This window comes from Amyelois transitella, chromosome 20 (assembly GCF_032362555.1).
Source record: "Amyelois transitella isolate CPQ chromosome 20, ilAmyTran1.1, whole genome shotgun sequence".
Lineage (NCBI taxonomy): Eukaryota > Metazoa > Arthropoda > Insecta > Lepidoptera > Pyralidae > Amyelois > Amyelois transitella.
In genome coordinates, this window is record NC_083523.1 from 7,047,359 (window position 1) to 7,064,926 (window position 17,568).

Below are 17,568 nucleotides of genomic sequence, written 5' to 3' on the forward strand. Positions count from 1 at the left end.
TAGTAACAGCTGAAAGTATAATTTCAATACATTAACCCTAACGAAACTTAGCTCATTACAAAAACAATGCACGTAACAATATCCGAATGACCTAACACCTCAAGACTATGACTAATTAATCCTACATCGCAGGAAACTGAGGAAAACGGGGTGGCTCTGAAAATCGGTGAGAGGTAGCGGGGGGCGGGAGGGGGTGTCGGAGTCTAGAGGCGGGCGTACGCGCAGCCGTCGGAAAGACATTCGTTCGCGCGCGCTCGAACCGCACGCACGCGCCGTCTCCGTCCGTGTCCGAACCAGTGCTGTCTCGAGTCAGTGTCCATTCTCCGACCATTGGTAACGTACCGCATAAGTCCGCACACAACACTAAACCGCTTGCATAACATTTTCCGTAAGATTATGAAACGAAATCACGAAGTGACCCGCAGTGACACACGGAGGCATATTGGTGATATTTAGTGCCATAACTAATTAAAATTTGCCGTCTAATCAATGCAATCAGTTGCCACACCGGCGCAACCTCGCCGCCCGACATTGGGCGCGTTTCGACATTACCACTATAGAAAACCGATTTCGGTCGCTTCGAAAGTTTTTAACCATATTTTGTGTATTTCATTTTTCAGTGCTGTGTTTGTTTGTGTTATTTTTTCAGGATTTTTCATATAAAAATTGCTATTTCAGCGACCTTATTTCCGTTGCAATCGTCAAGGTCAATCCTTTCTATTTTAACGTGTTTTTTCTATAAATATACATCCGTATTTACCGCGAAAATATAAAAAAAATAGTTTGCATTAGTTACGTCATAGCCACGTGCATTTAATATGTCAACAAACAATATATACGTCTGTTTGTTTGTACACATCGCAAATAACGTTAGACGTTAGATGTCTTCATTAACTGTGAAAAACCACATTTACACGGTGTATCTCACGCTTTTTTGATACTATTCGTCTTATTAGTATTCAAATTAGTAACGACTTGTAACACGCGAATTGAATTATTACTCAAAAGACAACATGACTTTTATATTCACCGTTATGCAAATTACATAATAATGTACATAAAAATAAAATATTCACGTGATTACCTTAATTTCGTACATGCAATTATTAAAAAAAAACAATTATAAAATTAAAAAAAGAAGTTGATTGATATCCATAAAACATACAAAATTTTATTATCGATTATCATTGAGTTTTTTAGACCCTTAGAAATAAAATAGAATTTTTTAAATCCTGGAAATTTCCACGCGAGTGAAACCCAAAAAAAAATATTACAAATTTGTCCCGTCAACATAGGAATTTTTGGAAATCTTCTTCAGTGTTCTCCAACGTTCCACTACAAAACTTATTCCAACTTTCCATACATAAAAGTTTACGCTACACGTTGCCTATCTGTCAGTCACTGTGCGACGGAAGAGAAACATTAATTAATATGCAAGTGGCCTGCTCTTGTTCGGACCATGAATCGGACTTTCAATCAGCTATTTTAATTGATTCCTTACATAATAAAAATATATTACATTTAATATTATTTATCCCACACTTTCTCCATATTTATTCTTACTTTTCTGATTCAAAAAGGATTCTGGGTCCCAACTTATGAAATAAAATATCTTTTTTTTTTATACCTACATCCACTGTCTATACTAAGAACAGTATACTAATTTCCTCTACAAGCTATCTCATTTGATACACATTCATACTTGAGACGGCAGCTTTTAATTCTTGATAAGTTGATAATTACAAATACATACAATAAACGGGATAAACAGAGCTATGAGTGATTGACAGGCCACGTTCAGTTGTATGGCTTAATGTTAGTAATAATCCCATTTTTGACCAAACCATTACCTCTTCTATCTACTATCTCTTTTTGTAGTTGACTACAGGAAAAGGAAGGAACTTGAGAAACACAAGACATTGCCGTTCTGTTTTATTAAAGTTCAGAAATCGGCCCACAATTAAGCAGAAGTATTTACCTCTTACCAATATATTTCTGGCATCAAACCTCGCCTTAACAAGCCAATTATAGCCAAATTATTTCAATTTGATCAATGGTCAAGCGTGAAATGGAGAAATGTAGTGTCAAGGTCAAATCCCCCACTTAAAGGTTGGACTTGATAAAACAGTATTTATTATACTTTTATTAAGTTTAATTAATTATAAATTGATGAAAATTTATATAAGTAAGATTAAATATTCAACGTTCGACATTGAGTCTAATGACACAAATAAATGTAGGCAAAAATGTATCTTTAAATCATTTTCTACTTTATTCAACTAATTTAGTATTTAAAATATTTTCATAACTGCTTGTAAAAATAAATGATTAACAATCTGAGTTTGACCTACTGAGAAATATAACGTGCAAATATGAACGAAAATAAACTGTAGTAAAAGACATAAACGCGCTCTTGGCTTTTTATATATTGTGTCGTGTGGTTCCGGGCCGTGTTGAGTAGTTCAAAGCACTTTAGAATACGACCACTCCACATCTTTCCCATGAATATCGTAAGGTGACTAAGGGAACCTTTCACTATTTGAACCTCATTCCATTATTAAGCTATACAGCTGAATGTGGCATTAAATATAAATATAAATAAATAAATATATACCGGACAAATTACACTGATTGAGTTAGCCTCGAAGTAAGTTCGAGACTTGTGTTACGAGATTCTAACTCAACGATACTATATTTTATAATAAATACTTATATACTTATATAGATAAACATCCAAGACCCAGGCCAATCAGAAAAAGTTCTTTTCTCATCATGCCCTGGCTGGGATTCGAACCCGGGACCTCCGATGACACAGACAAGCGTACTACCGCTGCGCCACAGAGGCCGTCAAATCATTTCAGTCATTGCGAGGCTATTGGCTCTATCTGCCCGGTAAGGGTGTAGACGTGATTATAATTATGTATATGTATATGTTGACTATTTATTTAGTTCAACAACGGTTAATATAATGTATGCATTCATAAAAAAAATAGTTATTTGTTTTTGAGATACATTATGTACAAAAGTATATTTTTTTAATATTCAACTCAGCGGCATCTCTTTCTTAAATTTATTTTTCAGTAGGGATATGTCACCTTTTCCTTTTGTTTATAGAGAACCAGATAACTTAATAGAATTATGAAAATTAATTAAATTAAAATTAATTGTTTCATTCAACATCACTATAAATCATCGTAATCTCAGTCCATTGTTACTCCATTCATGATTAAAATCGGTTTTTATTTGAATCCACTTCGGGTGGACTGTGTAATTCAATTTAACGCCAGCCAATGAAACTTATCAATACCACTAATGGTTACGAGATACAAAAAAAATAACATAATAATACAAGTTTCAGTCTTTTCAAGACTGTTGGCTCTGTCTACCCCGCAGGGGTATATCCCTTGTGGGTCGTATCTTTTACGTCATCCAGTGAAATAAGATAATCCTTCTTTAAAGTACGGAGAACCACAAGGCACAACATAACACTCTTTTATTTTACCATCGCATTTTTTTCAACCTCATACATACATACATATGGTCACGTCTATATCCCTTGCGGGGTAGACTGAATGGCCACGTTCAGCTATTTAACTTAATGATAGAATAGAGATTCAAATAGTGCCAAGTTTGTAGGCCTATCCCTTAGTCGCCTTTTACGACATCCATGGGAAAGAGATGGAGTGGTCCTATTCTTTTTTGCATTGGTGCCGGAAACCACACGGCAAACTCAACCTCAACCTTATGTCGGTCACTATTACATATAACGTCGACATACATTCCACTACGTTTGTCATTTCACTTTCAATTGACACTACATAGTATAACCCTACAAAATTTAGAAGACAGGTTGTTTAATACAAAGTGAGGTTCTTATGAGACTTTTTTATTTTTCACTTTCAATTGACACTCTATTACGCTATAAAATTTTGGAAGACATGTAGCTTAATACAAAGTGTAGTTCTAATGAGACTTTTTTATTTAGCAACGTTGTGGGCGGCGATGCTGAAATCGAAAGTAATGAAAGTATTATATTGAGACACTCGTTTGGGTGCCATCGGCGGTATAAAACTAGAGTTTATGTTATACTTGTTTCTTGCCTGCGGCTTCACACGCGTATTTTTTCTTTCTAGCATCAAAAGTATGCTACATAAATCACATCTCTTTTCTGAAGTGGAAGTCATCAACTTTCCACATGCCAGGATTCCTGAAAACTTTTCACGATTAAAATTTAAATTGATACGAATACTTAAAGTTTACGGTCAGCCACATTGTTTAATTCGTTAGTGAGAATAAAAAATATAGGTTCATATTAATACTATAAATAACAAGAAACGGACCCCGGATCATCAATAATGGGAAAATAATCAATTTTCCCATTATTGATTTTTCGGTTATTACGCTAGTTTATCCTTTTTCGCCTCTTACGACACCAGCACACAAGAGGAGTGGTCCTATTTTAACTGCCGGTTTAATATTTATAAACTTCCAAGTGTAATAATTCTCGAGCCGGTTACCCAACAAACCAGTCTGGCCAATAACCAATATTTTTCCTTTCAACCAATTTGGTAACGACATTGAGTGCACAAAGTAGTGCAGCCTTCGATTTGCCGAATCTGAGTCACGTTGCTAAATTGAGAGGAAGTTGAGCATATAAGGTATAATTTGCTGATTGAATAATCATACTAATATCATAAAAAAAAATATTGAGCATTGTAACATATGAAGTTCTTGTTTAAGTTATATAATAGTAGACACTCGCGCGGCTTTGCTCGCGTATATCCCATTAATTCCCGTTTTCTTAAATTCTCTTATAGTGCACCAGTAAACTTCACCAGCCCTCGTAGCATGGCACGCGCGACGCCGTTTTTATTGCACGAAAAAACTATCGCTGTTCTGTTTCACGTCATAATAAGAAGCGAAACAGCGATAGCTTTTCACGTGATAAACGCGGGCTGGGACTGTGATGTAGTCAGTCTGTGTCTTCTACCAACGACGACGTTTGGACGCTCTTAACAACCTTTTGGCATTATTTCCGGTGTTGTCCTATAGGTAGGAAGCTAACTCTTGCATCATGATTATATATCTATTTGCCTGAATGCACAGGTTTACCTACAAAGTCTTAACCATTACCGGTTATCAATAAAACTCCCCAAAATAAGTGTCATTAACACACACAGCAGAAGTAGGTTTCGAACTTGTGCACGTTTTTTTGAACATCTGTAACTTTAACCGCTCAATCACCGATGCCATAGCCTAAAGCTCATTATCTTTTATTATAATTTCAAGTGCGTTTGACTAGAATTTGCCTGATTGTTAGCATGATATGTATAAGCTAGGTATAAGATGGTGCTCGCAAACTAAAACGATGCCTATTCACTCTCGCCTTTAATATTAACTTTTTACCGAAAACAAACTTTAAGCCGTGTGGTTCCCGGCACCAATACTAAAAAGAATAGGACCGCTCCATCTCTTTCCCATGGATGTCGTAAAAGGCAACTAAGGGATAGGCTTACAAACTTGGGATTCTTTTTTAGGCGATGGGCTAGTAACCTGTCACTATTTGAATCTCAATTCTATCATTAAGCCAAATAGCTGAAAGTGGCCACTCAGTCTTTTCAAGACTGTTCGCTCTGTCTACCCCGCAAGGGATATAGACGTGACGATATGTATGTATGTATGTATGTAACAAACTTTAAATTTAATAGTCAAACCGTTCCTGGCATCCCATAAGATTGTGTGACCTTACACTTTACTTATATATCCGCAAGTTAATACGCAGTGAAATTAATTTTCTTTGTTACCGGCGTCACGTACCAAGTTATTAATAGTTGTGACAGTGGACTTAAAGTATACTTGAATGTGACTTGCATTTTGTATTTGAGTGTTAAATCATTTGACTTTATCATAGAACAGTTTAAGACATTTGTCATTAATTGTATAAACGAATACTATTAGAATAAAATTATAAATACTGCATATACAACTTAATGCTATATTTGTTAACCATTACCGCGGGAAGTTTTATAAATTGATTTGCCATTACTGATTTAAAATCTCGTTTATTTCTCGCTTATGAGGAAATTTCGAGATAGGCTCTCTTAATAATTCCTTTCTTAGGAACAAACATGTCAAATTTCAACTTATCCTACTCCCTCTGTAATACAAAGTTTTATTTGACATCTTAAACTGGTATAAGCTCTTTCTTACTCTACGTTTTATACAATAACTATTACAAAACACAATAATTAGCCACTAACAAAGTAACATACTCGTAATTAAGAAAAAACCGAAGGGTAAGCCGGTAGTTGCTCAATATGGCTCAGTGACGTAGCGAACTGTGCTGAATAGTAAACAGTTTGGCAACACTGACCCAAGACTGAATTATAAACATACATACATAAAGTCACGTCTAAATCCTTTGCAGGATAAATAGAGTCCCAAAAAGACTGATAGGCCACACTCAGCTGTTTGGCTTAATGATAACCCATCGCTAAAAGAAGAGGGGATAATTTTTGTAGTTAAAACTGAGCTATTCAATGAATTGATAAAATGTTGACTTAATTAATTAACTAACATAATATTTAGCATAAAAAGTAATATTTATTTTTCCTCCCTTTCAATGGATTCTAATACAATTTCTAACTGGAACTGGATGAGGTTTTTGTGATGCGACAAGAAGCAGTTAGTTTAAATTTGACCGTATCTTGAAGTTAATATTTAAATCAAAATGGAGAGATGTAAATGTCTGTACTAATAAAATCTGAGTCACTAAAACGCACATCATTATTTATTAAATCATAAATATTTGTATGCAGGTTATGATCTAGGCTAATCTTTGTCTATCTGTCATCTCTGACTAGCATAACTACCCACGTTTTGTGTAGCAACAATGACGAAAACTTAATACCGGTTACACAATACAACTCGGAATTCTATGACACTGAGACATTTTATAACATTTTTCACGGTACAGGAAATATTAAATTTAAAAAGACAAAATATATTGCAATGATAGCAGACAGGAAGAAGCTGTTTTTTGTATAATAAGTAGAAAACAGCTGTACATGTACATGTAAAAGGTATTTAATATACTTCAATACTCAACAGATTTTTATCTGTGATGTAGCATAATAAAGAAAATGACATTATTTTTATATGTTAGTTACAAAGGATTCATAAGTAAATTGTGACTTATTCATACTAACATTTATTCGTATCCAACTATAATATTAGATATTAATGTCAAAATATGTTTATTTGTTTGACACCTCTTCACGCTTTATCTTCCTGACCAAACTGTATGTAATTTCGCGGACTAAGTTGAGATAATTGAGAAGGATTGGATAAACATAAATAAACAGAAAAACCTAGTATTAATATAAACTAATAAAAAATAAAGAATCATTTATATTGCGACGCCTGATTTATAATGATTCTATTACATTAGAAGTCAGTCTAGCCTTTATTTTACTAAACATAAAATAACGTTATTATATCATAAATTTAATATAATGAAGACCCTTCAGGAAACAAACTGTAAGTCTTGAGAATACAAATACAATAAATTATGCCAAGCCCAGAATTTATAGGGTACCATATCACTCACCAGACGTAGGACTTTCTAAATTATTTACGTACATTTATTGTCTAAAATAAGTGTTAATTCCTGACAATGCGTTTTTCTTCCGGCAGAGAGATATACTAAACTATAGAATTTTTTAATGAAATTTGGAACACTATCGTCCAAAATTCCGACTAATATTTTCGAAAACTAAGAGAGAAGAATTTTTGTATTTTTACACAAAATGAATGTGTCACTGTGGTCAGTTCATTTCACGACGTTCAGATCACGACATAAATGTTAAACAAAGTCTCTCTTCACCTCTGTCTATTTAAAATTTCTATTTTTAAACCACATATTAAAATATTTTTATTTGACGCAGTTTTCACATGTTCAAAAAAATTACTTAAAGGACGTGCGAAACCGGGTCTCTTCTTGTATATTCATATTATTAAGCTTCCCCAACACCTCTTAATGTAAAATTAACATGCATGGTTACGCAATGTAAGAAAAAATCGTCGACGTAATGTTGGCCCGGTGGGTGTGACATCAGAAACTGGTTATTATTACTTATTGATGGCAAATCTGTTAAGTGTGAAAATTAATAGCTTATGCAGTTGATTTTTTTCATGATAGGTCTCCAAATAACTAGTTAGGTTTTGATATTTCCGTTCTGTTAAATTGTACTCGATATAATATTAGCCTACAGTCTTAAAAGACTGAAATGGCACAGTCAAATGTGTAGCTCAATGATGGAATTAAGATTCAAACAGTGAAAGGCTAGCCTAAAGCCTACAAGATGAATCCCAAGTTTATCTCTAAGTCGTGTTTTACGACAGCCATTGAAAAGTTGTGGTGTGGTCCTATTCTAAAGTGTCGGGAACCACACGGCTCTGTAAGCACTATATTAAAACTTAAAATAATGACAATGAAAAGTGCAGAAAAAACTTTATCATAAGGCTTTCAGACAAATTTGTTTAGACATGCGAAATAACCTTGTTAATCACATAGAGTCAACATTAATAGAAGGATGACGACTCTATTTCGACACCTCGCACTTGACCAATGACCCCGGTTCGTGCTGTCAATGCGTATGTATGTATATAGCACTATACCTCTGAACCTTGTAGCTCTATATATGGTCGAATACTGTTATACTAACTATATATGGTCTATGGGTAAAGGAAAAATTGACAAAGGTTCATTTTGAGAAAGCAAATGTTTAAAAAAATTATTTTATAATTTAAGAAGACATTCTGTCCATAGGTACTAATACCAAAAAAGGTATATATCTACTTTTTTGTTACGAATGAATTGAAAAATTACTGAAGCGCTTTAGATAAAATAATACAAATAACTTCAGAAGTAGCTAATTAGTTGTTTTTATATTTGCGAAATCCCATCAAAACATAACCCTAGGCAAGAACTAAGTATGCTACAATTGCTCCATAAAAGTCATTATAATGAAAATAAGTTCAATAATGTTTTAAACAAATTACTAGTTCAATCTAAAGTTTACAATAAAAAAGCCAATAAAATCGATTAGCCGTGGTCTTCAAAGTTTGGTTAATGGCTGACACCTCATTTTGTCTTCGTTTGACAAATTACACGTTATAATGGGGACAAAATGTTGGCAATGAATTAAAAAGTCTGTTTTCATAATTTTTGATGTTTTTCCTATGCTTTAATGCAGGTACTTACTTTAATTTGTTGTAAGGTGATACATATATTGGAATAACAACGTTATATTGCATATTAGTTAGGCTTCCCTCCCGTTAGAATTTATAGAAAAAAGGTTTGTTACCCCTGAAGATTTTGTGTAAATATAATAACGCTATATTTACACAAAATCTTCAGGAATATTTTGTATAAATAAATACAAAAACGCATATGTAGTTTGGAATGCAAAAAATTCTACGTGGGGCCTGGCACCTTTGACAATACAGATTATCAAGGGAATAAACAATTATTTAATAAAAACTTCTTTGTTTTAAGTTTTGGGCAATCTTTTTACTATATTTTCAATTGTGTTAGAGAATATCATCTTTGCCAACACTTATATTTATGACAATTAGACTAAGCCTATGATCTATTAAAAGTAAGATAAATTAACGTGAAATATTTATAATGTAAACTGTGTCACAAGTATCATTTGTCAAACAAAATGAGTTGCTCTGTGACCTCGGAGCAATTTGTGTCTTTGAAGGAACATGTCCTTTTTAATGAGAGGCCATGAGGGTAATGACACTTAGAGGGACTGGTCTTTTTTTATTATTTATTATTATGTACATTTTATTAGGAAATTTGAAAAATCACGCCTCCGTCCCGGAGGGGTAGACAGGCAGAGACAACTTGCTCTCTGCATCTCTGCATGCTTCTTTCGCTTCATCCACATTCATAACTCTCTTCATGCAAAGTTTCGGGTACTCTTGACCTGATCTTTTGCCAGAACGTCCCCAATTTGGTCAAGAAACGGTCGTTAGCATTATCATAAAACCAAACTTAATTTGATAATATAACTAGTCGTTCGCCGCAGATAGGCGAACTCTTTAATATTTTACAAGATTATGAATATCTAAAAACTATTAAACCGAATTTAGTGCCCCCACGAACTTAAAAATTGCAAATGCGATAAGGCCGCCTCTTGCACATTACCTTTAAATAATCTCAGGATAAATCTTGTTATAATTGTATGTGCTTATTAAAGGGTCAATTTTATTCTTGTATAAAACCAGTAAAAATATTCCAGTAGGACTATTCACGCCCTTCTTACTGAAATTGAAATACCTTATTCCTTGTGCAGAACGTACGTATTTTATTAGAAACAATAAACTGTTTCCGTTCAGATATTTCGATAAAAATAAAAAGAAGCAAATTGTCAAAGCGGAACTCTGCAACCAGTTATTCCGTGATCGATTGAACTTCGTACCGTTTTAATCTCGCAATTTTCTCAACAGCGGAAATACTTAACGTTTTTCCTTCGCAATGCCGAGAGAAATAAGGTCCGAGCGGTCCCTTGAACTTTGAACACTGTCAAGTTTAAAATAAAAGTAGCACCCTTGAAAGTAAGGCTTTTTAACATAATGTTCTGCATTTTTAAACGAGATTTGCCCAAAAAAAAATTTATTACAAGATTTGCATGGAGCATAAAAAAATGGAGGTACCAAAGTGGTCTTGAAGATGGAGACATTTTCTGTTTATTCGTGAATAAGGAAAGTTGAAATAAAAATCAAAATCTTATCTTTTACTATATTTGTATAAATACATGAATGACAAAATAAACATTTAAAAAAAATTGTAACAAAATATAACTCACAAAAATTTTTGAATAAAATATTATTAAACAAAATAAATAAAAAGAATGAAATTGATTGTTCGTTATATTTATACAATATAAAGATATTTTACGCAAAATTAACAGGCCTATACTAACCACAAACTTTGATATGAACCTTGAAATCTAGTTTATTAACATTTTAATATGCTTGACATTTGAGTACTTAACCCGTGTAACTTAACCAGTTTTATTAGGGTAAAATTAAATATATTTTATTAATTTATACATCACACCTGTACCACCTAAAAAACTATAAATGAAAAGAATAAATTCGTATAAAAAATTATATATAAAAAATTTAAAAGCAAAGAAATATTATTAAGCATTTAATTAATCAAGTTAAATTCTTGTATTATTGATTGAAAATAAGATTCAGATACGAGTGCCTTGTTGCCAGCTCATCGCCTAAAAGAATAATCTTAAGTTAATCAACCTTAAACTTTTCGAATATACACGAGAAGCAACTAAGAATAAGCAACTATCACATTCTTTATTTCCAATGCGCTAACAGAGCAAAATTAAAGCTGAAATTGTGATTAATCTTTAGAAAAAAATACTAATATAAATATCTCTATTAGCCTTGATCTTGCGCATCTCACACGCAAATATATACCGGCTCTTGAACTTGACATAAGTAGAGGTATTGTGTGCCACAGATGACACCCACATAATAACAGAACTCTTGCAACAGTCCCAGGTAGGTTTAATGCTCGCTGTGCATGTAATGATACGAGTACTATCTTGAACTCAATTTATTGCTTTTTTATTAAGTAAGTAGGTATGTCAATGAAATTTTCTTTACATACATATGTATGATCACGTCTCTATCCCTAACGAGCTAGATAGAGCCAATAGTCTTGGAAAGACTTTTTCTGTATTTTGTTGAGAAAACTAAAATAAAGAAACTTATATGTTTTCGTACTTTTGTTTGTGAGTGGGTTTTTTCAAGCTTCAAACTATTAGCATTTAAAAATATAATTTTAGTTTTTTTTTTCTTAGAAAAACCCACCAGATCGAAGTCCGAGCAAATTTCTAGTAAAGAATGAAATGTAAATCAATCTTTTTTATTTAACGTCCGTTTTGAGCTTAGAACTTTAGTTAGGTTATACATGTCTATTTCGCAAGGGACATAGGCGTGATTTTATGTATGTTCATTCATATATTTTATGTAATTTTGATATTTAACAAATTTATTTTCCTTATAAGGCAAGCTGTTTATCACTTAAACATTGAGTAATAATCAAACATTTATCAATTTATCGCACTTACTTGCAATACGCGTTTAAGGGCTAATAACTTAATTATATTTATTTACATAGAAATTAATTCAGAACGGAAATTACATTAGTACAGTTGCAGTTGTACAACCTCACTAAAATAGAGATAGTTATAACTGATATGAAACAGAACTGGTTTTTTTATATGCGGTACAGATAAATAACAATACTTAATCCCAATAGATGTTATTGGTATTAAGAAATTTGGTTATATACCTTTACTTTTTTAAATAGTTATAAACTTTTTTCACTGACTGTACTTTCAAGTTTTCCAAAGGAAAAGGAAGTTCACTTGGATATCGTTATAATCTTAATTATAATTATTTAAGATATGCATTTATATTTAATATCCGTTTTTATATAACTTACGCCCAGTTATTAATTTAAAAAACGGATAATAACATGTCATTTTTTATATTTAATGATTATCTAGATTTTATATTTAGTGAAGAAGGCACATTGATACTTTATATACAGACAAAAAATATTTAAATCTTGGTATACTATACTTACCATGTTTCAAAAAGTTAGTCGATATATATATGCAAAAATGTAAAAAAATAAGTCAGTTATATCTCCATTTCAATGACAGTCAAATTTGTTCGGGCGTTAAAATAGGCAAAAAAACCTTTTTTGCATAACTAGTTACGTGAATGAAGTTAATTTTGTCTAACTGCAAAATGTCTAACTGTGATCAATAGTTAGACCATAGTAAAATATCATTATTACGCGCATGTCAGTCGTTTGCAATACAAAATGATGCAAGATTAGGAATCATTTATCAAAATGCGCGTTGCAGCGCACTGAATAAGTAATTGCTTGGACTTTCTAGAGACTTGGTTTTGAAATAGTATCATACTCATACGAGTCATTAAATATTATGTCATTTTTGTCTCAATTAAGCGTTTTAAGATCCACCAGTTGCATTTCCAGCTGTTTTCTTCAAAGGCCAAATTCACAGAACTAATATTAAAATTAATACAAAATTATCATTATTGTTGTTACTCTCGGTTACGTCCTCATCAATCTGGGTGCCCGAGGGCACCTGTGACCCTATCTTAAAGTGGTCAGACATGAAACGTATCTCGTGTGACCTCCACAAGCTTGCAAAGGAAACCTCAATCATATTGGATCATGATAACACAGTTCACAGTTGCTTGATGTATTTTTGTGTGTATTGAAATTCTTTTGTTTTATTTCTTTCCATTACTTTGTCAGACTTTAAGTCCCACCATTTGTAACCTTTTGTAAAATGCCTTCAACTTACTAAAATGTTTTAATAAATGGTCAAAGCTGTACATACAAAGCGTTTTGCATTATTTCAAAGCGACAAATTTTCTTAAGCACTTAGCCTTTGTCAAGCGCGGACCATAAACTCTAATCAATATGCACCAAAGCGTACACAAATATTGTGCTGAGTTGTTTTTGCCATTAGTTGCGCTCACGCAATACTCGCAGTTAAAGAGTTAAATAGTTTTTTGCATTTACTGTCCTGACCAAGCTTTGTCAATCTTCAATGTTATTTTTACATATTTTGTTTAACAGCAGGTGTGTCAGCTGCTCCCTTATTTTTGTTTTAAACCGTAATTACTTTGTCAATTATGCTGAAATTTGGCGCAGAGATGAAATAGATATTCAGTAGTAACATAGGTTTAATTTAAATTACAAAACAAAGATACGAATGTTTCTCATTATAATACCAGTATAGACGCTGTCAAAAAATTCAAAAATCCGTCTAAAACATAAAGTATACTTTGTTAAATTTTGTCTGTCATACAATACCATACATTAATTCAGGCATACTATAATTTAACAGTTCTTGAAGCGACGTGGCCAACCAACTATAACTTCATCCGACCGCTATCCTCACTCCAATAACTCTGAAAAGCCTACATTAAATTAGAGTATTAGGTCATTTTGTATATTTACTAGCTCTTGCCGATGGCTGTATTCATGTTCAGTAATTTTATTTTTATAGAATTTTTCTTTTGCGTATGAACTATTTTCTTTTGATTTGGTAAACATGTCTTATTTTATCGAACCGCAAAATGAATTTGCTTTTAATTTTATACTTGTCTGGGATAAAAAGTATCTACCGGGTGCCCAGAATAAAGTATAATCATTCCAAGTTTGTAATCGCAAATATTATTTATAATTCTGAAAACAGACATAAAATATTTTTAATCACATTTTTTGGTATCGATCTAGCAAACACTCTTTGCTTTAATTTTTTTAATATTTTCAAAGCACAGAATTAACACCTCTATAATAATTTTATTATATGTGTACACTTATATAATATTAAGTTGTTAAATATCTTGCGTCAGTGACTTTCCTTGTATACACATAGTGTGGTGTTACCACATAGTGACGAGGCAAAACTGCCAAAAATAACATGTTGAGAAATGATTGTGTTAGTAGAACAATGTACTTATAATAGATTTATTGTACCTTTTGTTGTTTCTTAGTTTAGTCGGTATAATGAGAAATTGATTGTACCAATTTAAATTTTATTAAGGTTGCTTTTATCCGATCTATAAAAGTTCGACCTTATTTTTTTTTTTCAAATTATTCAAATATTTTTACATTATACTGTTAGATATTAGGCCTGAGGTTTCCTCGTTATACTACTACTATTTACCCGAAAACAGAAAATTAAAACAAATGTACCTGTACTTGGCAAATAAAGATAATAATATTGTTTTCCTTAACCCTTTCCGATAAGAGGGGTTTTGATCTTTTACCGATCTTTTCACAGAGCAAGGTCGATTGCAAACGACACTTTTATGTTCGCCTTTTAAATTAAAATGTGCCTTGACCTGACAGTTGAGGTTATAAGTTCGAATGCACTTCATGAAAATTACGCCAATTTACAATAAAAAAATCGATCGTTTTGTCGGATAATTGAAAATATAGTGTTTCAAAAATATTTATGCTGTATTCAATCATTTTTACATTGAATTGTGGACAACAGAGAAACAGAACCTTTTCATAAAAACCAAAACCATAGGAAAAGGAAAAGTTTTCTCTATCGTTAACTATAAATATGCTTTCAGTTAACTCTATTTAAAAATCTGGAGGGTTGCAAAGGCCTCGATTTTATGACATCAAAGTCGCGCTCTAAAATGTTTGTGTGGTATGATTTTACATCCCAGTCATATATCGGCTTTATATCCCTTATGAAAAACATGACGGAAAAGCGTCTCTTTAGTTTTGTTTTACTTCATATCTCTGAGAAAGCATGCTTGCAACGACTAATGTGCCCTAAGCTTTGAAACCAACAGATAAAAACTCATTAAAGCAGTCAATAAATAAATTAAATCTTACAATGCACAATTGCCTTAACACCAGAAATCTTGCTCTTTAAATTTATCTTTCCTTCTAACACCAATTTATATAAGATGACAATGTTTCTTTATATTATCGAGACTCATAAAAAGTAATCGACATTGAGATTTATTTGTTGGTGTAACGGATTTGCGAAATCAATTTAATATAACTCAGTAAATTTGTCTGTAATTGGCACTAATATTTGTTACTAAGTATTTTGCTTTTATTATATTAACGTTCTCTTTTACTGTTTTGTTCCGTCGTTTTGTTTTGTTCTTTTTTTTTAACAAATAAATCTTAATCCCAATCATTATAAAGATAAATCATTTTCCAGTTTAACCTAAAAAGTGAAAATAATTCCCGTTCGAATACATTAGTAACCTAGAATCGATGCCAGAACCATACAATTCAATAACGAGAACTTTACCACTACTCCACATGAGCCTTTTATCAAACCACATTCCCCATCCAGCCGACTGAGAATCGAAGCCAGAACCATATGATTCAGAGACGACCATTTTACCACTACTCCACAAAGGCCTTTACCAAACTAGAGTAGGTTATCAAACTGTTTACACTGACCGTCGGTGACGTAAGACAACGACGCAGACGCAGAGAATTGTCCAATCTCTTTTGAACAAAACTATACACTTCCGTTCATTCTTTTGAATTGTTTGTTACATCTTTATTGTATAGAAAAATGTACCTATTACGAACACATCAATGGTTATTTTGTTCTAATATTTTTTTATTTATTCAAGGTTTAGGATCTTCATGTCTTTTTCTTTAATATAATATATTTTTTTTTTTTGTATTAATACATACATCATTTTTTTTTAGAAGGGAATAGGCATATACCATCTTTTCCATTATCACGTATTCCGCATAATTATTTTCCTTCATCTATATTTACCAATTTTTTCAATAATTGACAGGCTCAAAATACGTTAATAATATAAATAAGACACTTAATAATTATTTATGTTTTTATTGAGTATAAAAACAATATAAACATATATTGATTATAAAAAATAGAATATGTAAATCATTTAAGTTTTCACTTACAGGCAGGCACTAATAGCAAAGCCTCACAAGTACTAATGTAAATATACTGACTAATTTGGCCGCCAGTAACATTACTCATAACATAACATAATAATATTAATACCCGACGTTTCACCCCATTCCGAACTGGTTTAATTTTGTAACCCACCCACACAGCTGTGGGCGCGATGACGTCACAAGCTGTCACTGTGACGTCACTTGTTGCAGTAGTGTGCGTTTCCTTTCGCTCTCAATGTTTCCGAGGCGAAAGTAGCGCGACGAAGTGGCATACGACAGACGAACAGGTAGACCTTTGGGGACTCATTTTTTGTATATGTTGAAGAAATATTGGTGAAGCAGCTGATTCTCTGCCCGTATTTATTGTAAAACTCATTAAGAATAAGCCTTAAACATGAAGGCTTAAACATGGGATTCTTCTTTAGGCGATTAGCTAGCAACCTGTCACTATTATATAGGCCAGTTAAATGTGACTAAGTCTTGTTATTATTGGCTCTGTCTAGCCTGTAAGGATTAGAAGTAATTTCACTTAACGACTTAAAGAAAATTCAAGTAAGAAATATTAAACAGTTATGTCAATGATACGAAATGAATTTAGCTCGTGACATGCATGTTAATAAGTATCAACAAAACTATTTTCTATGGCAAAATCTTCCTTTTTGGTAATAATCTGACACATAGTATACGGTGTATACAGTGGGGTAGACAGAGTCAACAGTCTCGAAAAGACCAAGTTTAGCTGTATGGATTCATGATGGAATTGTGCTTCAAAAAGTGACAATTCAAATACTGGCACAGAATAAAATAATTATGACCTATTTCTTACATTTCCGTCGCCAGATAAAAGTTTAACTTGATGAAATCAGCCGGTTTTATAAAACACTATTGAGCTCATCCAATCGGAACTGTCAAAGAACATACCAATCAACTTTTTAGACAATTATAATTAAGTACACGTTTAGCTAAACTAGTCTTAAAGCGAAAGCGCTAAAGACCTT

General features: G+C 32.5%; 1 protein-coding gene across 2 annotated transcripts in view; it reads left to right on the forward strand.

The window, feature by feature from the left end:
• The first annotated feature begins 253 nt into the window (after positions 1 to 253).
• Positions 254 to 17,568, forward strand: part of LOC106131514 (uncharacterized) — a 39,105-nt gene continuing 21,790 nt past the window's right edge. Inside the window, exon 1 of one of the 2 annotated variants that reach the window (XM_013330628.2) lies at positions 254 to 308. The gene's annotated coding sequence lies outside the window, so the exon portion shown is untranslated. Of the gene's footprint in view, positions 334 to 17,568 lie in introns of both variants that reach the window. The other variant, XM_013330627.2, reaches the window with a different exon arrangement.